General features: G+C 47.2%; 1 long non-coding RNA gene across 1 annotated transcript in view; it reads right to left on the reverse strand.

The window, feature by feature from the left end:
- The window catches only part of LOC125774499 (uncharacterized), a 55,635-nt gene continuing 33,127 nt past the window's right edge, over window positions 1-22,508 (reverse strand). Inside the window, exon 3 of the long non-coding RNA XR_007420977.1 lies at window positions 1-5,880. This is a non-coding gene — a long non-coding RNA (uncharacterized LOC125774499). The remainder of the gene's footprint in view (window positions 5,881-22,508) is intronic.

A 22,508-nucleotide genomic window follows, 5' to 3' on the forward strand; every position in this document is an offset into this window, starting at 1 on the left:
ATTAGCCAAGACACATTAGCCAAGACACATTAGCCAAGACACCTTAGCCGAGACACATTAGCCGAGACACCTTAGCCAAGACACATTAGCCGAGACACATTAGCCAAGACACATTAGCCAAGACACATTAGCCAAGACACCTTAGCCAAGACACATTAGCCGAGACACCTTAGCCAAGACACCTTAGCCAAGACACCTTAGCCAAGACACCTTAGCCAAGACACATTAGCCAAGACACCTTAGCCAAGACACATTAGCCAAGACACATTAGCCAAGACACCTTAGCCAAGACACCTTAGCCAAGACACATTAGCCAAGACACATTAGCCAAGACACATTAGCCAAGACACCTTAGCCAAGACACATTAGCCAAGACACCTTAGCCAAGACACCTTAGCCAAGACACATTAGCCAAGACACATTAGCCAAGACACCTTAGCCAAGACACCTTAGCCAAGACACATTAGCCAAGACACCTTAGCCAAGACACATTAGCCAAGACACATTAGCCAAGACACCTTAGCCAAGACACCTTAGCCAAGACACCTTAGCCAAGACACATTAGCCAAGACACCTTAGCCGAGACACCTTAGCCAAGACACATTAGCCGAGACACATTAGCCAAGACACCTTAGCCAAGACACATTAGCCAAGACACCTTAGCCAAGACACCTTAGCCAAGACACCTTAGCCAAGACACCTTAGCCAAGACACATTAGCCAAGACACATTAGCCAAGACACATTAGCCAAGACACATTAGCCAAGACACCTTAGCCAAGACACCTTAGCCAAGACACATTAGCCAAGACACCTTAGCCAAGACACATTAGCCAAGACACCTTAGCCAAGACACCTTAGCCAAGACACCTTAGCCAAGACACATTAGCCAAGACACCTTAGCCAAGACACATTAGCCAAGACACCTTAGCCAAGACACCTTAGCCAAGACACCTTAGCCAAGACACCTTAGCCAAGACACATTAGCCAAGACACCTTAGCCAAGACACATTAGCCAAGACACCTTAGCCAAGACACCTTAGCCAAGACACATTAGCCAAGACACATTAGCCAAGACACCTTAGCCGAGACACCTTAGCCAAGACACATTAGCCGAGACACATTAGCCAAGACACCTTAGCCGAGACACATTAGCCGAGACACATTAGCCAAGACACCTTAGCCAAGACACATTAGCCAAGACACCTTAGCCAAGACACATTAGCCAAGACACATTAGCCAAGACACCTTAGCCAAGACACCTTAGCCAAGACACATTAGCCAAGACACATTAGCCAAGACACATTAGCCAAGACACATTAGCCAAGACACCTTAGCCAAGACACCTTAGCCAAGACACATTAGCCAAGACACATTAGCCGAGACACCTTAGCCAAGACACCTTAGCCAAGACACATTAGCCAAGACACCTTAGCCAAGACACCTTAGCCAAGACACATTAGCCAAGACACCTTAGCCAAGACACGTTAGCCAAGACACCTTAGCCAAGACACCTTAGCCAAGACACATTAGCCGAGACACCTTAGCCAAGACACATTAGCCAAGACACATTAGCCAAGACACCTTAGCCAAGACACCTTAGCCAAGACACCTTAGCCAAGACACATTAGCCGAGACACATTAGCCAAGACACCTTAGCCGAGACACATTAGCCAAGACACATTAGCCAAGACACATTAGCCGAGACACATTAGCCAAGACACATTAGCCAAGACACCTTAGCCAAGACACCTTAGCCAAGACACCTTAGCCAAGACACATTAGCCAAGACACCTTAGCCAAGACACATTAGCCAAGACACCTTAGCCAAGACACCTTAGCCAAGACACCTTAGCCAAGACACATTAGCCGAGACACATTAGCCAAGACACCTTAGCCAAGACACATTAGCCAAGACACCTTAGCCAAGACACCTTAGCCAAGACACATTAGCCGAGACACATTAGCCAAGACACATTAGCCAAGACACCTTAGCCAAGACACATTAGCCAAGACACCTTAGCCAAGACACATTAGCCAAGACACCTTAGCCAAGACACATTAGCCAAGACACCTTAGCCAAGACACCTTAGCCAAGACCCTTTAGCCGAGACACATTAGCCAAGACACATTAGCCAAGACACCTTAGCCAAGACACATTAGCCAAGACACCTTAGCCAAGACACATTAGCCAAGACACCTTAGCCAAGACACGTTAGCCAAGACACCTTAGCCAAGACACCTTAGCCAAGACACATTAGCCGAGACACCTTAGCCAAGACACATTAGCCAAGACACCTTAGCCAAGACACCTTAGCCAAGACACCTTAGCCAAGACACATTAGCCGAGACACCTTAGCCAAGACACCTTAGCCAAGACACATTAGCCAAGACACATTAGCCAAGACACCTTAGCCAAGACACATTAGCCAAGACACCTTAGCCAAGACACCTTAGCCAAGACACATTAGCCAAGACACCTTAGCCAAGACGCCTTAGCCAAGACACATTAGCCAAGACACCTTAGCCAAGACACATTAGCCAAGACACCTAAGCCAAGACACATTAGCCAAGACACCTTAGCCAAGACACATTAGCCAAGACACATTAGCCAAGACACCTTAGCCAAGACACCTTAGCCAAGACACCTTAGCCAAGACACATTAGCCAAGACACCTTAGCCAAGACACCTTAGCCAAGACACCTTAGCCAAGACACCTTAGCCAAGACACCTTAGCCAAGACACCTTAGCCAAGACACCTTAGCCAAGACACATTAGCCAAGACACCTTAGCCAAGACACCTTAGCCAAGACACCTTAGCCAAGACACCTTAGCCAAGACACCTTAGCCAAGACACCTTAGCCAAGACACCTTAGCCAAGACACATTAGCCAAGACACCTTAGCCAAGACACGTTAGCCGAGACACCTTAGCCAAGACACATTAGCCAAGACACATTAGCCAAGACACCTTAGCCAAGACACCTTAGCCAAGACACCTTAGCCAAGACACGTTAGCCAAGACACCTTAGCCAAGACACCTTAGCCAAGACACATTAGCCAAGACACCTTAGCCAAGACACATTAGCCAAGACACATTAGCCGAGACACCTTAGCCAAGACACCTTACCCAAGACACATTAGCCAAGACACATTAGCCAAGACACATTAGCCAAGACACCTTAGCCGAGACACATTAGCCGAGACACCTTAGCCAAGACACATTAGCCGAGACACATTAGCCAAGACACATTAGCCAAGACACATTAGCCAAGACACCTTAGCCAAGACACATTAGCCAAGACACCTTAGCCAAGACACATTAGCCAAGACACCTTAGCCAAGACACCTTAGCCAAGACCCTTTAGCCGAGACACATTAGCCAAGACACATTAGCCAAGACACATTAGCCAAGACACCTTAGCCAAGACACCTTAGCCAAGACACATTAGCCAAGACACCTTAGCCAAGACACGTTAGCCAAGACACCTTAGCCAAGACACCTTAGCCAAGACACATTAGCCGAGACACCTTAGCCAAGACACATTAGCCAAGACACATTAGCCAAGACACCTTAGCCAAGACACCTTAGCCAAGACACCTTAGCCAAGACACATTAGCCAAGACACCTTAGCCAAGACACCTTAGCCAAGACACCTTAGCCAAGACACATTAGCCGAGACACATTAGCCAAGACACATTAGCCGAGACACCTTAGCCAAGACACCTTAGCCAAGACACATTAGCCAAGACACCTTAGCCAAGACACATTAGCCAAGACACCTTAGCCAAGACACATTAGCCAAGACACCTTAGCCAAGACACCTTAGCCAAGACACCTTAGCCAAGACACATTAGCCGAGACACATTAGCCAAGACACCTTAGCCAAGACACATTAGCCAAGACACCTTAGCCAAGACACCTTAGCCAAGACACATTAGCCGAGACACATTAGCCAAGACACATTAGCCAAGACACCTTAGCCAAGACACATTAGCCAAGACACCTTAGCCAAGACACATTAGCCAAGACACCTTAGCCAAGACACATTAGCCAAGACACCTTAGCCAAGACACCTTAGCCAAGACCCTTTAGCCGAGACACATTAGCCAAGACACATTAGCCAAGACACCTTAGCCAAGACACATTAGCCAAGACACCTTAGCCAAGACACATTAGCCAAGACACCTTAGCCAAGACACCTTAGCCAAGACACCTTAGCCAAGACACATTAGCCAAGACACATTAGCCAAGACACCTTAGCCAAGACACCTTAGCCAAGACACCTTAGCCAAGACACATTAGCCGAGACACCTTAGCCAAGACACCTTAGCCAAGACACATTAGCCAAGACACCTTAGCCAAGACACCTTAGCCAAGACACATTAGCCAAGACACCTTAGCCAAGACACATTAGCCAAGACACATTAGCCAAGACACCTTAGCCAAGACACATTAGCCAAGACACCTTAGCCAAGACACCTTAGCCAAGACACATTAGCCAAGACACCTTAGCCAAGACGCCTTAGCCAAGACACATTAGCCAAGACACCTTAGCCAAGACACATTAGCCAAGACACCTAAGCCAAGACACATTAGCCAAGACACCTTAGCCAAGACACATTAGCCAAGACACATTAGCCAAGACACCTTAGCCAAGACACCTTAGCCAAGACACCTTAGCCAAGACACATTAGCCAAGACACCTTAGCCAAGACACCTTAGCCAAGACACCTTAGCCAAGACACCTTAGCCAAGACACCTTAGCCAAGACACCTTAGCCAAGACACCTTAGCCAAGACACATTAGCCAAGACACCTTAGCCAAGACACCTTAGCCAAGACACCTTAGCCAAGACACCTTAGCCAAGACACCTTAGCCAAGACACCTTAGCCAAGACACATTAGCCAAGACACCTTAGCCAAGACACCTTAGCCAAGACACATTAGCCAAGACACTCTAGCCGAGACACATTAGCCAAGACACCTTAGCCAAGACACCTTAGCCAAGACACCTTAGCCAAGACACCTTAGCCAAGACACTTTAGCCGAGACACATTAGCCAAGACACCTTAGCCAAGACACCTTAGCCAAGACACATTAGCCAAGACACATTAGCCAAGACACATTAGCCAAAACACCTTAGCCAAGACACATTAGCCAAGACACATTAGCCAAGACACGTTAGCCAAGACACCTTAGCCAAGACACCTTAGCCAAGACACCTTAGCCAAGACACCTTAGCCAAGACACCTTAGCCAAGACACATTAGCCAAGACACATTAGCCAAGACACCTTAGCCAAGACACCTTAGCCAAGACACTCTAGCCGAGACACATTAGCCAAGACACCTTAGCCAAGACACCTTAGCCAAGACACCTTAGCCAAGACACCTTAGCCAAGACACCTTAGCCAAGACACCTTAGCCAAGACACCTTAGCCAAGACACCTTAGCCAAGACACCTTAGCCAAGACACATTAGCCAAGACACCTTAGCCAAGACACCTTAGCCAAGACACCTTAGCCAAGACACATTAGCCAAGACACCTTAGCCAAGACACCTTAGCCAAGACACATTAGCCAAGACACATTAGCCAAGACACATTAGCCAAGACACCTTAGCCAAGACACATTAGCCAAGACACATTAGCCAAGACACCTTAGCCAAGACACATAAGCCAAGACACATAAGCCGAGACACCTTAGCCAAGACACATTAGCCAAGACACCTTAGCCAAGACACCTTAGAAAAGACACATTAGCCAAGACATATTAGCCAAGACACATTAGCCAAGACACCTTAGCCAAGACACCTTAGCCAAGACACATTAGCCAAGACACATTAGCCAAGACACCTGAGCCAAGACACATTAGCCAAGACACCTTAGCCGAGACACATTAGCCGAGACACATTAGCCAAGACACATTAGCCAAGACACCTTAGCCAAGACACCTTAGCCAAGACACATTAGCCAAGACACCTTAGCCAAGACACATTAGCCAAGACACATTAGCCAAGACACATTAGCCAAGACACATTAGCCAAGACACCTTAGCCAAGACACATTAGCCAAGACACATTAGCCAAGACACCTTAGCCAAGACACCTTAGCCAAGACACATTAGCCAAGACACATTAGCCAAGACACCTTAGCCAAGACACCTTAGCCAAGACACATTAGCCAAGACACCTTAGCCAAGACACATTAGCCAAGACACCTTAGCCAAGACACCTTAGCCAAGACACTTTAGCCGAGACACATTAGCCAAGACACCTTAGCCAAGACACCTTAGCCAAGACACCTTAGCCAAGACACATTAGCCAAGACACATTAGCCAAGACACATTAGCCGAGACACCTTAGCCAAGACACCTTAGCCAAGACACCTTAGCCAAGACACATTAGCCAAGACACATTAGCCGAGATACCTTAGCCAAGACACACTAGCCAAGACACATTAGCCAAGACACGTTAGCCAAGACACCTTAGCCAAGACACATTAGCCAAGACACATAAGCCAAGACACCTTAGCCAAGACACATTAGCCAAGACACATTAGCCAAGACACATTAGCCAAGACACATTAGCCAAGACACATTAGCCAAGACACATTAGCCAAGACACCTTAGCCAAGACACCTTAGCCAAGACACTTTAGCCGAGACACATTAGCCAAGACACCTTAGCCAAGACACCTTAGCCAAGACACATTAGCCAAGACACATTAGCCAAGACACATTAGCCAAGACACCTTAGCCAAGACACATTAGCCAAGACACATTAGCCAAGACACGTTAGCCAAGACACCTTAGCCAAGACACCTTAGCCAAGACACCTTAGCCAAGACACCTTAGCCAAGACACCTTAGCCAAGACACATTAGCCAAGACACATTAGCCAAGACACATTAGCCAAGACACCTTAGCCAAGACACCTTAGCCAAGACACATTAGCCAAGACACCTTAGCCAAGACACATTAGCCAAGACACCTTAGCCAAGACACCTTAGCCAAGACACTTTAGCCGAGACACATTAGCCAAGACACCTTAGCCAAGACACCTTAGCCAAGACACCTTAGCCAAGACACTCTAGCCAAGACACCTTAGCCAAGACACATTAGCCAAGACACCTTAGCCAAGACACATTAGCCAAGACACCTTAGCCAAGACACCTTAGCCAAGACACATTAGCCAAGACACATTAGCCAAGACACCTTAGCCAAGACACCTTAGCCAAGACACATTAGCCAAGATACCTTAGCCAAGACACATTAGCCAAGACACATTAGCCAAGACACATTAGCCAAGACACATTAGCCAAGACACATTAGCCAAGACACATTAGCCAAGACACCTTAGCCAAGACACCTTAGAAAAGACACATTAGCCAAGACACATTAGCCAAGACACATTAGCCAAGACACATTAGCCAAGACACCTTAGCCAAGACACCTTAGCCAAGACACATTAGCCAAGACACATTAGCCAAGACACATTAGCCAAGACACCTTAGCCAAGACACATTAGCCAAGACACATTAGCCAAGACACCTTAGCCAAGACACCTTAGCCAAGACACTCTAGCCGAGACACATGAGCCAAGACACCTTAGCCAAGACACCTTAGCCAAGACACCTTAGCCAAGACACCTTAGCCAAGACACATTAGCCAAGACACATTAGCCAAGACACATTAGCCAAGACACATTAGCCAAGACACACTAGCCAAGACACATTAGCCAAGACACGTTAGCCAAGACACCTTAGCCAAGACACATTAGCCAAGACACATAAGCCAAGACACCTTAGCCAAGACACATTAGCCAAGACACATTAGCCAAGACACATTAGCCAAGACACATTAGCCAAGACACATTAGCCAAGACACATTAGCCAAGACACCTAAGCCAAGACACCTTAGCCAAGACACCTTAGCCGAGACACATTAGCCATGACACCTTAGCCAAGACACCTTAGCCAAGACACATTAGCCAAGACACATTAGCCAAGACACATTAGCCAAGACACCTTAGCCAAGACACATTAGCCAAGACACATTAGCCAAGACACGTTAGCCAAGACACCTTAGCCAAGACACCTTAGCCAAGACACCTTAGCCAAGACACCTTAGCCAAGACACCTTAGCCAAGACACATTAGCCAAGACACATTAGCCAAGACACCTTAGCCAAGACACCTTAGCCAAGACACATTAGTCAAGACACCTTAGCCAAGACACATTAGCCAAGACACCTTAGCCAAGACACCTTAGCCAAGACAATTTAGCCGAGACACATTAGCCAAGACACCTTAGCCAAGACACCTTAGCCAAGACACCTTAGCCAAGACACATTAGCCAAGACACATTAGCCAAGACACATTAGCCAAGACACCTTAGCCAAGACACCTTAGCCAAGACACATTAGCCAAGACACATTAGCCAAGACACATTAGCCAAGACACCTTAGCCAAGACACCTTAGCCAAGACACCTTAGCCAAGACACATTAGCCAAGACACTTTAGCCAAGACACCTTAGCCAAGGCACCTTAGCCAAGACACATTAGCCAAGACACATTAGCCAAGACACCTTAGCCAAGACACCTTAGCCAAGACACATTAGCCGAGACACATTAGCCAAGATACATTAGCCAAGACACCTTAGCCAAGACACCTTAGCCAAGACACATTAGCCAAGACACCTTAGCCAAGACACCTTAGCCAAGACACAATAGCCAAGACACCTTAGCCGAGACACATTAGCCAAGACACCTTAGCCAAGACACTTTAGCCAAGACACTTTAGCCAAGACACATTAGCCAAGACACCTTAGCCAAGACACCTTAGCCAAGACACCTTAGCCAAGACACCTTAGCCAAGACACATTAGCCAAGACACCTTAGCCAAGACACCTTAGCCAAGACACCTTAGCCAAGACACCTTAGCCAAGACACCTTAGCCAAGACACCTTAGCCAAGACACATTAGCCAAGACACCTTAGCCAAGACACCTTAGCCAAGACACCTTAGCCAAGACACCTTAGCCAAGACACCTTAGCCAAGACACCTTAGCCAAGACACCTTAGCCAAGACACATTAGCCAAGACACCTTAGCCAAGACACCTTAGCCAAGACACCTTAGCCAAGACACATTAGCCAAGACACATTAGCCAAGACACATTAGCCAAGACACATTAGCCAAGACACCTTAGCCAAGACACTCTAGCCGAGACACATTAGCCAAGACACCTTAGCCAAGACACCTTAGCCAAGACACCTTAGCCAAGACACCTTAGCCAAGACACATTAGCCAAGACACATTTGCCAAGACACATTAGCCAAGACACCTTAGCCAAGACACATTAGCCAAGACACCTTAGCCAAGACACCTTAGCCAAGACACATTAGCCAAGACACTCTAGCCGAGACACATTAGCCAAGACACCTTAGCCAAGACACCTTAGCCAAGACACCTTAGCCAAGACACCTTAGCCAAGACACTTTAGCCGAGACACATTAGCCAAGACACCTTAGCCAAGACACCTTAGCCAAGACACATTAGCCAAGACACATTAGCCAAGACACATTAGCCAAAACACCTTAGCCAAGACACATTAGCCAAGACACATTAGCCAAGACACGTTAGCCAAGACACCTTAGCCAAGACACCTTAGCCAACACACATTAGCCAAGACACATTAGCCAAGACACCTTAGCCAAGACACCTTAGCCAAGACACATTAGCCGAGACACATTAGCCAAGACACATTAGCCAAGACACCTTAGCCAAAACACATTAGCCAAGACACCTTAGCCAAGACACCTTAGCCAAGACACATTAGCCAAGACACATTAGCCGAGACACATTAGCCAAGACACCTTAGCCAAGACACCTTAGCCAAGACACCTTAGCCAAGACACATTAGCCAAGACACATTAGCCAAGACACATTAGCCAAGACACCTTAGCCAAGACACCTTAGCCAAGACACATTAGCCAAGACACCTTAGCCAAGACACATTAGCCAAGACACCTTAGCCAAGACACCTTAGCCAAGACACTTTAGCCGAGACACATTAGCCAAGACACCTTAGCCAAGACACCTTAGCCAAGACACCTTAGCCAAGACACATTAGCCAAGACACATTAGCCAAGACACATTAGCCAAGACACATTAGCCAAGACACCTAAGCCAAGACACCTTACCCAAGACACCTTAGCCAAGACACATTAGCCAAGACACCTTAGCCAAGACACCTTAGCCAAGACACATTAGCCAAGACACCTTAGCCAAGACACCTTAGCCAAGACACCTTAGCCAAGACACCTTAGCCAAGACACATTAGCCAAGACACCTTAGCCAAGACACCTTAGCCAAGACACCTGAGCCAAGACACATTAGCCAAGACACATTAGCCAAGACACATTAGCCAAGACACATTAGCCAAGACACCTTAGCCAAGACACTCTAGCCGAGACACATTAGCCAAGACACCTTAGCCAAGACACCTTAGCCAAGACACCTTAGCCAAGACACCTTAGCCAAGACACATTAGCCAAGACACATTTGCCAAGACACATTAGCCAAGACACCTTAGCCAAGACACATTAGCCAAGACACCTTAGCCAAGACACCTTAGCCAAGACACATTAGCCAAGACACTCTAGCCGAGACACATTAGCCAAGACACCTTAGCCAAGACACCTTAGCCGAGACACATTAGCCAAGACACCTTAGCCAAGACACATTAGCCAAGACACATTAGCCAAGACACCTTAGCCAAGACACATTAGCCAAGACACTTTAGCCAAGATACCTTAGCCAAGACACCTTAGCCAAGACACATTAGCCAAGACACATTAGCCAAGACACCTTAGCCAAGACACCTTAGCCAAGACACATTAGCCGAGACACATTAGCCAAGATACATTAGCCAAGACACCTTAGCCAAGACACCTTAGCCAAGACACATTAGCCAAGACACCTTAGCCAAGACACCTTAGCCAAGACACAATAGCCAAGACACCTTAGCCGAGACACATTAGCCAAGACACCTTAGCCAAGACACTTTAGCCAAGACACTTTAGCCAAGACACATTAGCCAAGACACCTTAGCCGAGACACAATAGCCAAGACACCTTAGCCAAGACACCTTAGCCAAGACACCTTAGCCAAGACACCTTAGCCAAGACACCTTAGCCAAGACACATTAGCCAAGACACCTTAGCCAAGACACCTTAGCCAAGACACCTTAGCCAAGACACATTAGCCAAGACACATTAGCCAAGACACATTAGCCAAGACACATTAGCCAAGACACATTAGCCAAGACACATTAGCCAAGACACCTTAGCCAAGACACATTAGCCAAGACACCTTAGCCAAGACACATTAGCCAAGACACCTTAGCCAAGACACCTTAGCCAAGACACTTTAGCCGAGACACATTAGCCAAGACACCTTAGCCAAGACACCTTAGCCAAGACACCTTAGCCAAGACACATTAGCCAAGACACATTAGCCAAGACACATTAGCCAAGACACCTTAGCCAAGACACCTTAGCCAAGACACCTTAGCCAAGACACATTAGCCAAGACACTTTAGCCAAGACACCTTAGCCAAGACACCTTAGCCAACACACATTAGCCAAGACACATTAGCCAAGACACCTTAGCCAAGACACCTTAGCCAAGACACATTAGCCGAGACACATTAGCCAAGACACATTAGCCAAGACACCTTAGCCAAAACACATTAGCCAAGACACCTTAGCCAAGACACCTTAGCCAAGACACATTAGCCAAGACACATTAGCCGAGACACATTAGCCAAGACACCTTAGCCAAGACACCTTAGCCAAGACACCTTAGCCAAGACACATTAGCCAAGACACATTAGCCAAGACACATTAGCCAAGACACCTTAGCCAAGACACCTTAGCCAAGACACATTAGCCAAGACACCTTAGCCAAGACACATTAGCCAAGACACCTTAGCCAAGACACCTTAGCCAAGACACTTTAGCCGAGACACATTAGCCAAGACACCTTAGCCAAGACACCTTAGCCAAGACACCTTAGCCAAGACACATTAGCCAAGACACATTAGCCAAGACACATTAGCCAAGACACCTTAGCCAAGACACCTTAGCCAAGACACCTTAGCCAAGACACATTAGCCAAGACACTTTAGCCAAGACACCTTAGCCAAGACACCTTAGCCAAGACACATTAGCCAAGACACATTAGCCAAGACACCTTAGCCAAGACACCTTAGCCAAGACACATTAGCCGAGACACATTAGCCAAGACACATTAGCCAAGACACCTTAGCCAAAACACATTAGCCAAGACACCTTAGCCAAGACACCTTAGCCAAGACACATTAGCCAAGACACATTAGCCGAGACACATTAGCCAAGACACCTTAGCCAAGACACCTTAGCCAAGACACATTAGCCAAGACACATTAGCCGAGACACATTAGCCAAGACACCTTAGCCAAGACACCTTAGCCAAGACACCTTAGCCAAGACACATTAGCCAAGACACATTAGCCAAGACACATTAGCCAAGACACCTTAGCCAAGACACCTTAGCCAAGACACATTAGCCAAGACACCTTAGCCAAGACACATTAGCCAAGACACCTTAGCCAAGACACCTTAGCCAAGACACTTTAGCCGAGACACATTAGCCAAGACACCTTAGCCAAGACACCTTAGCCAAGACACCTTAGCCAAGACACATTAGCCAAGACACATTAGCCAAGACACATTAGCCAAGACACCTTAGCCAAGACACCTTAGCCAAGACACCTTAGCCAAGACACATTAGCCAAGACACTTTAGCCAAGACACCTTAGCCAAGACACCTTAGCCACGACACATTAGCCAAGACACATTAGCCAAGACACCTTAGCCAAGACACCTTAGCCAAGACACATTAGCCGAGACACATTAGCCAAGACACATTAGCCAAGACACCTTAGCCAAAACACATTAGCCAAGACACCTTAGCCAAGACACCTTAGCCAAGACACATTAGCCAAGACACATTAGCCGAGACACATTAGCCAAGACACCTTAGCCAAGACACATTAGCCAAGACACATTAGCCAAGACACCTTAGCCAAGACACATTAGTCAAGACACCTTAGCCAAGACACATTAGCCAAGACACCTTAGCCAAGACACCTTAGCCAAGACACCTTAGCCAAGACACCTTAACCAAGACACCTTAGCCAAGACACTTTAGCCGAGACACATTAGCCAAGACACCTTAGCCGAGACACCTTAGCCAAGACACATTAGCCAAGACACCTTAGCCAAGACACCTTAGCCAAGACACATTAGCCAAGACACCTTAGCCAAGACACCTTAGCCAAGACACATTAGCCGAGACACATTAGCCAAGACACATTAGCCAAGACACCTTAGCCAAAACACATTAGCCAAGACACCTTAGCCAAGACACCTTAGCCAAGACACATTAGCCGAGACACATTAGCCAAGACACCTTAGCCGAGACACATTAGCCAAGACACTTTAGCCAAGACACCTTAGCCGAGACACATTAGCCAAGACACCTTAGCCGAGACACATTAGCCAAGACACTTTAGCCAAGACACATTAGCCAAGACACATTAGCCGAGATACATTAGCCAAGACACCTTAGCCAAGACACCTTAGCCAAGACACAATAGCCAAGACACCTTAGCCGAGACACCTTAGCCAAGACACATTAGTCAAGACACCTTAGCCAAGACACATTAGCCAAGACACCTTAGCCGAGACACATTAGCCAAGACACCTTAGCCAAGACACCTTAGCCAAGACACCTTAGCCAAGACACCTTAGCCAAGACACATTAGCCAAGACACATTAGCCAAGACACCTTAGCCAAGACACCTTAGCCAAGACACATTAGCCAAGACACCTTAGCCAAGACACCTTAGCCGAGACACATTAGCCAAGACACCTTAGCCAAGACACCTTAGCCAAGACACCTTAGCCAAGACACCTTAGCCAAGACACATTAGCCAAGACATATTAGCCAAGACACCTTAGCCAAGACACCTTAGCCAAGACACCTTAGCCAAGACACAATAGCCAAGACACCTTAGCCGAGACACATTAGCCAAGACACCTTAGCCAAGACACATTAGCCGAGACACATTAGCCAAGACACCTTAGCCGAGACACATTAGCCAAGACACTTTAGCCAAGACACCTTAGCCGAGACACATTAGCCAAGACACCTTAGCCAAAACACATTAGCCAAGACACCTTAGCCAAGACACCTTAGCCAAGACACATTAGCCAAGACACATTAGCCGAGACACATTAGCCAAGACACCTTAGCCAAGACACATTAGCCAAGACACATTAGCCAAGACACCTTAGCCAAGACACATTAGTCAAGACACCTTAGCCAAGACACATTAGCCAAGACACCTTAGCCGAGACACATTAGCCAAGACACCTTAGCCAAGACACCTTAGCCAAGACACCTTAGCCAAGACACCTTAGCCAAGACACATTAGCCAAGACACATTAGCCAAGACACCTTAGCCAAGACACCTTAGCCGAGACACATTAGCCAAGACACCTTAGCCAAGACACCTTAGCCAAGACACCTTAGCCAAGACACCTTAGCCAAGACACATTAGCCAAGAAATATTAGCCAAGACACCTTAGCCAAGACACCTTAGCCAAGACACCTTAGCCAAGACACAATAGCCAAGACACCTTAGCCGAGACACATTAGCCAAGACACCTTAGCCAAGACACTTTAGCCAAGACACCTTAGCCAAGACACCTTAGCCAAGACACAATAGCCAAGACACCTTAGCCGAGACACATTAGCCAAGACACCTTAGCCAAGACACTTTAGCCAAGACACTTTAGCCAAGACACATTAGCCAAGACACCTTAGCCGAGACACAATAGCCAAGACACCTTAGCCAAGACACCTTAGCCAAGACACCTTAGCCAAGACACCTTAGCCAAGACACCTTAGCCAAGACACATTAGCCAAGACACATTAGCCAAGACACATTAGCCGAGACACATTAGCCAAGACACCTTAGCCAAGACACCTTAGCCAAGACACCTTAGCCAAGACACCTTAGCCAAGACACATTAGCCAAGACACCTTAGCCGAGACACATTAGCCAAGACACTTTAGCCAAGACACCTTAGCCGAGACACATTAGCCAAGACACCTTAGCCGAGACACATTAGCCAAGACACTTTAGCCAAGACACATTAGCCAAGACACATTAGCCGAGATACATTAGCCAAGACACCTTAGCCAAGACACCTTAGCCAAGACACCTTAGCCAAGACACCTTAGCCAAGACACCTTAGCCAAGACACCTTAGCCAAGACACCTTAGCCAAGACACCTTAGCCAAGACACCTTAGCCAAGACACCTTAGCCAAGACACATTAGCCAAGACACATTAGCCAAGACACATTAGCCAAGACACATTAGCCGAGACACCTTAGCCGAGACACATTAGCCAAGACACCTTAGCCAAGACACCTTAGCCAAGACACCTTAGCCAAGACACCTTAGCCAAGACACAGTAGCCAAGACACATTAGCCGAGACACATTAGCCAAGACACCTTAGCCAAGACACATTAGCCAAGACACATTAGCCGAGACACCTTAGCCAAGACACATTAGCCAAGACACCTTAGCCAAGACACCTTAGCCAAGACACATTAGCCAAGACACATTAGCCGAGACACATAAGCCAAGACACCTTAGCCAAGACACCTTAGCCAAGACACCTTAGCCAAGACACATTAGCCAAGACACATTAGCCAAGACACCTTAGCCAAGACACATTAGCCAAGACACCTTAGCCGAGACACATTAGCCAAGACACCTTAGCCAAGACACCTTAGCCAAGACACCTTAGCCAAGACACCTTAGCCAAGACACCTTAGCCAAGACACATTTGCCAAGACACCTTAGCCAAGACACCTTAGCCAAGACACATTAGCCAAGACACCTTAGCCAAGACACATTAGCCAAGACACATTAGCCAAGACACATTAGCCAAGACACATTAGCCAAGACACATTAGCCAAGACACCTTAGCCAAGACACATTAGCCAAGACACATTAGCCGAGACACCTTAGCCAAGAAACATTAGCCAAGACACCTTAGCCAAGACACCTTAGCCAAGACACATTAGCCAAGACACATTAGCCGAGACACATTAGCCAAGACACCTTAGCCAAGACACCTTAGCCAAGACACATTAGCCAAGACACATTAGCCAAGACACATTAGCCAAGACACATTAGCCAAGACACATTAGCCAAGACACCTTAGCCAAGACACATTAGCCAAGACACCTTAGCCAAGACACATTAGCCAAGACACCTTAGCCAAGACACCTTAGCCAAGACACCTTAGCCAAGACACCTTAGCCAAGACACATTAGCCAAGACACCTTAGCCAAGACACATTAGCCAAGACATATTAGCCAAGACACCTTAGCCAAGACACCTTAGCCAAGACACCTTAGCCAAGACACAATAGCCAAGACACCTTAGCCGAGACACATTAGCCAAGACACCTTAGTCAAGACACTTTAGCCAAGACGCTTTAGCCAAGACACATTAGCCAAGACACCTTAGCCGAGACACAATAGCCAAGACACCTTAGCCAAGACACCTTAGCCAAGACACCTTAGCCAAGACACCTTAGCCAAGACACCTTAGCCAAGACACATTAGCCAAGACACCTTAGGTTGGCCGAGACACATTAGCCAAGACACATTAGCCAAGACACCTTAGCCGAGACACATTAGCCAAGACACCTTAGCCAAGACACCTTAGCCAAGACACCTTAGCCAAGACACCTTAGCCAAGACACCTTAGCCGAGACACATTAGCCAAGACACCTTAGCCAAGACACCTTAGCCAAGACACCTTAGCCAAGACACCTTAACCAAGACACCTTAGCCAAGACACTTTAGCCGAGACACCTTAGCCAAGACACAGTAGCCAAGACACATTAGCCGAGACACATTAGCCAAGACACCTTAGCCAAGACACATTAGCCAAGACACATTAGCCGAGACACCTTAGCCAAGACACATTAGCCAAGACACCTTAGCCAAGACACCTTAGCCAAGACACATTAGCCAAGACACATTAGCCGAGACACATAAGCCAAGACACCTTAGCCAAGACACCTTAGCCAAGACACCTTAGCCAAGACACATTAGCCAAGACACATTAGCCAAGACACCTTAGCCAAGACACATTAGCCAAGACACCTTAGCCGAGACACATTAGCCAAGACACCTTAGCCAAGACACCTTAGCCAAGACACCTTAGCCAAGACACCTTAGCCAAGACACCTTAGCCAAGACACATTTGCCAAGACACCTTAGCCAAGACACCTTAGCCAAGACACATTAGCCAAGACACCTTAGCCAAGACACATTAGCCAAGACACATTAGCCAAGACACATTAGCCAAGACACATTAGCCAAGACACATTAGCCAAGACACCTTAGCCAAGACACATTAGCCAAGACACATAAGCCGAGACACCTTAGCCAAGAAACATTAGCCAAGACACCTTAGCCAAGACACCTTAGCCAAGACACATTAGCCAAGACACATTAGCCGAGACACATTAGCCAAGACACCTTAGCCAAGACACCTTAGCCAAGACACATTAGCCAAGACACATTAGCCAAGACACATTAGCCAAGACACATTAGCCAAGACACATTAGCCAAGACACCTTAGCCAAGACACATTAGCCAAGACACCTTAGCCAAGACACATTAGCCAAGACACCTTAGCCAAGACACCTTAGCCAAGACACCTTAGCCAAGACACATTAGCCAAGACACCTTAGCCAAGACACATTAGCCAAGACATATTAGCCAAGACACCTTAGCCAAGACACCTTAGCCAAGACACCTTAGCCAAGACACAATAGCCAAGACACCTTAGCCGAGACACATTAGCCAAGACACCTTAGTCAAGACACTTTAGCCAAGACGCTTTAGCCAAGACACATTAGCCAAGACACCTTAGCCGAGACACAATAGCCAAGACACCTTAGCCAAGACACCTTAGCCAAGACACCTTAGCCAAGACACCTTAGCCAAGACACCTTAGCCAAGACACATTAGCCAAGACACCTTAGGTTGGCCGAGACACATTAGCCAAGACACATTAGCCAAGACACATTAGCCGAGACACATTAGCCAAGACACCTTAGCCAAGACACCTTAGCCAAGACACCTTAGCCAAGACACCTTAGCCAAGACACATTAGCCAAGACACCTTAGCCAAGACACCTTAGCCAAGACACATTAGCCAAGACACCTTAGCCGAGATACATTAGCCAAGACACCTTAGCCAAGACACCTTAGCCAAGACACCTTAGCCAAGACACCTTAGCCAAGACACCTTAGCCGAGACACATTAGCCAAGACACATTAGCCAAGACACATTAGCCGAGAAACATTAGCCAAGACACCTTAGCCAAGACACCTTAGCCAAGACACCTTAGCCAAGACACCTTAGCCAAGACACATTAGCCAAGACACCTTAGCCAAGACACCTTAGCCAAGACACATTAGCCAAGACACCTTAGCCGAGATACATTAGCCAAGACACCTTAGCCAAGACACCTTAGCCAAGACACCTTAGCCAAGACACCTTAGCCAAGACACCTTAGCCGAGACACATTAGCCAAGACACTTTAGCCAAGACACCTTAGCCGAGACACATTAGCCAAGACACCTTAGCCGAGACACATTAGCCAAGACACTTTAGCCAAGACACCTTAGCCAAGACACATTAGCCAAGACACCTTAGCCAAGACACCTTAGCCAAGACACCTTAGCCAAGACACCTTAGCCAAGACACATTAGCCGAGACACATTAGCCAAGACACCTTAGCCAAGACACCTTAGCCAAGACACATTAGCCGAGACACATTAGCCAAGACACATTAGCCAAGACACCTTAGCCAAAACACATTAGCCAAGACACCTTAGCCAAGACACCTTAGCCAAGACACATTAGCCAAGACACATTAGCCGAGACACATTAGCCAAGACACCTTAGCCAAGACACATTAGCCAAGACACATTAGCCAAGACACCTTAGCCAAGACACATTAGTCAAGACACCTTAGCCAAGACACATTAGCCAAGACACCTTAGCCAAGACACCTTAGCCAAGACACCTTAGCCAAGACACCTTAACCAAGACACCTTAGCCAAGACACTTTAGCCGAGACACATTAGCCAAGACACCTTAGCCGAGACACCTTAGCCAAGACACATTAGCCAAGACACCTTAGCCAAGACACCTTAGCCAAGACACATTAGCCAAGACACCTTAGCCAAGACACCTTAGCCAAGACACATTAGCCGAGACACATTAGCCAAGACACATTAGCCAAGACACCTTAGCCAAAACACATTAGCCAAGACACCTTAGCCAAGACACCTTAGCCAAGACACATTAGCCAAGACACATAAGCCGAGACACATTAGCCAAGACACCTTAGCCAAGACACATTAGCCAAGACACATTAGCCAAGACACCTTAGCCAAGACACATTAGTCAAGACACCTTAGCCAAGACACATTAGCCAAGACACCTTAGCCGAGACACATTAGCCAAGACACCTTAGCCAAGACACCTTAGCCAAGACACCTTAGCCAAGACACCTTAGCCAAGACACATTAGCCAAGACACATTAGCCAAGACACCTTAGCCAAGACACCTTAGCCGAGACACATTAGCCAAGACACCTTAGCCAAGACACCTTAGCCAAGACACCTTAGCCAAGACACCTTAGCCAAGACACATTAGCCAAGACATATTAGCCAAGACACCTTAGCCAAGACACCTTAGCCAAGACACCTTAGCCAAGACACAATAGCCAAGACACCTTAGCCGAGACACATTAGCCAAGACACCTTAGCCAAGACACTTTAGCCAAGACACCTTAGCCAAGACACCTTAGCCAAGACACAATAGCCAAGACACCTTAGCCGAGACACATTAGCCAAGACACCTTAGCCAAGACACTTTAGCCAAGACACTTTAGCCAAGACACATTAGCCAAGACACCTTAGCCGAGAAACAATAGCCAAGACACCTTAGCCAAGACACCTTAGCCAAGACACCTTAGCCAAGACACCTTAGCCAAGACACCTTAGCCAAGACACATTAGCCAAGACACATTAGCCAAGACACATTAGCCGAGACACATTAGCCAAGACACCTTAGCCAAGACACCTTAGCCAAGACACCTTAGCCAAGACACATTAGCCAAGACACATTAGCCAAGACACATTAGCCAAGACACCTTAGCCAAGACACCTTAGCCAAGACACATTAGCCAAGACACCTTAGCCGAGACACATTAGCCAAGACACTTTAGCCAAGACACCTTAGCCGAGACACATTAGCCAAGACACCTTAGCCGAGACACATTAGCCAAGACACTTTAGCCAAGACACATTAGCCAAGACACATTAGCCGAGATACATTAGCCAAGACACCTTAGCCAAGACACCTTAGCCAAGACACCTTAGCCAAGACACCTTAGCCAAGACACCTTAGCCAAGACACCTTAGCCAAGACACCTTAGCCAAGACACCTTAGCCAAGACACCTTAGCCAAGACACATTAGCCAAGACACATTAGCCAAGACACATTAGCCAAGACACATTAGCCGAGACACCTTAGCCGAGACACATTAGCCAAGACACCTTAGCCAAGACACCTTAGCCAAGACACCTTAGCCAAGACACCTTAGCCAAGACACAGTAGCCAAGACACATTAGCCGAGACACATTAGCCAAGACACCTTAGCCAAGACACATTAGCCAAGACACATTAGCCGAGACACCTTAGCCAAGACACATTAGCCAAGACACCTTAGCCAAGACACCTTAGCCAAGACACATTAGCCAAGACACATTAGCCGAGACACATAAGCCAAGACACCTTAGCCAAGACACCTTAGCCAAGACACCTTAGCCAAGACACATTAGCCAAGACACATTAGCCAAGACACCTTAGCCAAGACACATTAGCCAAGACACCTTAGCCGAGACACATTAGCCAAGACACCTTAGCCAAGACACCTTAGCCAAGACACCTTAGCCAAGACACCTTAGCCAAGACACCTTAGCCAAGACACATTTGCCAAGACACCTTAGCCAAGACACCTTAGCCAAGATACATTAGCCAAGACACCTTAGCCAAGACACATTAGCCAAGACACATTAGCCAAGACACATTAGCCAAGACACATTAGCCAAGACACATTAGCCAAGACACCTTAGCCAAGACACATTAGCCAGGACACATTAGCCGAGACACCTTAGCCAAGAAACATTAGCCAAGACACCTTAGCCAAGACACCTTAGCCAAGACACATTAGCCAAGACACATTAGCCGAGACACATTAGCCAAGACACCTTAGCCAAGACACCTTAGCCAAGACACATTAGCCAAGACACATTAGCCAAGACACATTAGCCAAGACACATTAGCCAAGACACATTAGCCAAGACACCTTAGCCAAGACACATTAGCCAAGACACCTTAGCCAAGACACATTAGCCAAGACACCTTAGCCAAGACACCTTAGCCAAGACACCTTAGCCAAGACACCTTAGCCAAGACACATTAGCCAAGACACCTTAGCCAAGACACATTAGCCAAGACATATTAGCCAAGACACCTTAGCCGAGACACATTAGCCAAGACACTTTAGCCAAGACACATTAGTCAAGACACATTAGCCAAGACACCTTAGCCAAGACACATTAGCCAAGACACATTAGCCAAGACACCTTAGCCAAGACACCTTAGCCAAGACACCTTAGCCAAGACACATTAGCCAAGACACCTTAGTCAAGACACTTTAGCCAAGACACTTTAGCCAAGACACATTAGCCAAGACACCTTAGCCGAGACACAATAGCCAAGACACCTTAGCCAAGACACCTTAGCCAAGACACATTAGCCAAGACACCTTAGGTTGGCCGAGACACATTAGCCAAGACACATTAGCCAAGACACCTTAGCCGAGACACATTAGCCAAGACACCTTAGCCAAGACACCTTAGCCAAGACACCTTAGCCAAGACACCTTAGCCAAGACACCTTAGCCGAGACACATTAGCCAAGACACCTTAGCCAAGACACCTTAGCCAAGACACCTTAGCCAAGACACCTTAACCAAGACACCTTAGCCAAGACACTTTAGCCGAGACACATTAGCCAAGACACCTTAGCCGAGACACCTTAGCCAAGACACATTAGCCAAGACACCTTAGCCAAGACACCTTAGCCAAGACACATTAGCCGAGACACATAAGCCAAGACACCTTAGCCAAGACACCTTAGCCAAGACACCTTAGCCAAGACACATTAGCCAAGACACATTAGCCAAGACACATTAGCCGAGACACATTAGCCAAGACACATTAGCCAA

The sequence above is a fragment of the Anopheles funestus genome, unplaced genomic scaffold (genome assembly GCF_943734845.2).
Source record: "Anopheles funestus unplaced genomic scaffold, idAnoFuneDA-416_04 scaffold_13_ctg1, whole genome shotgun sequence".
NCBI lineage: Eukaryota > Metazoa > Arthropoda > Insecta > Diptera > Culicidae > Anopheles > Anopheles funestus.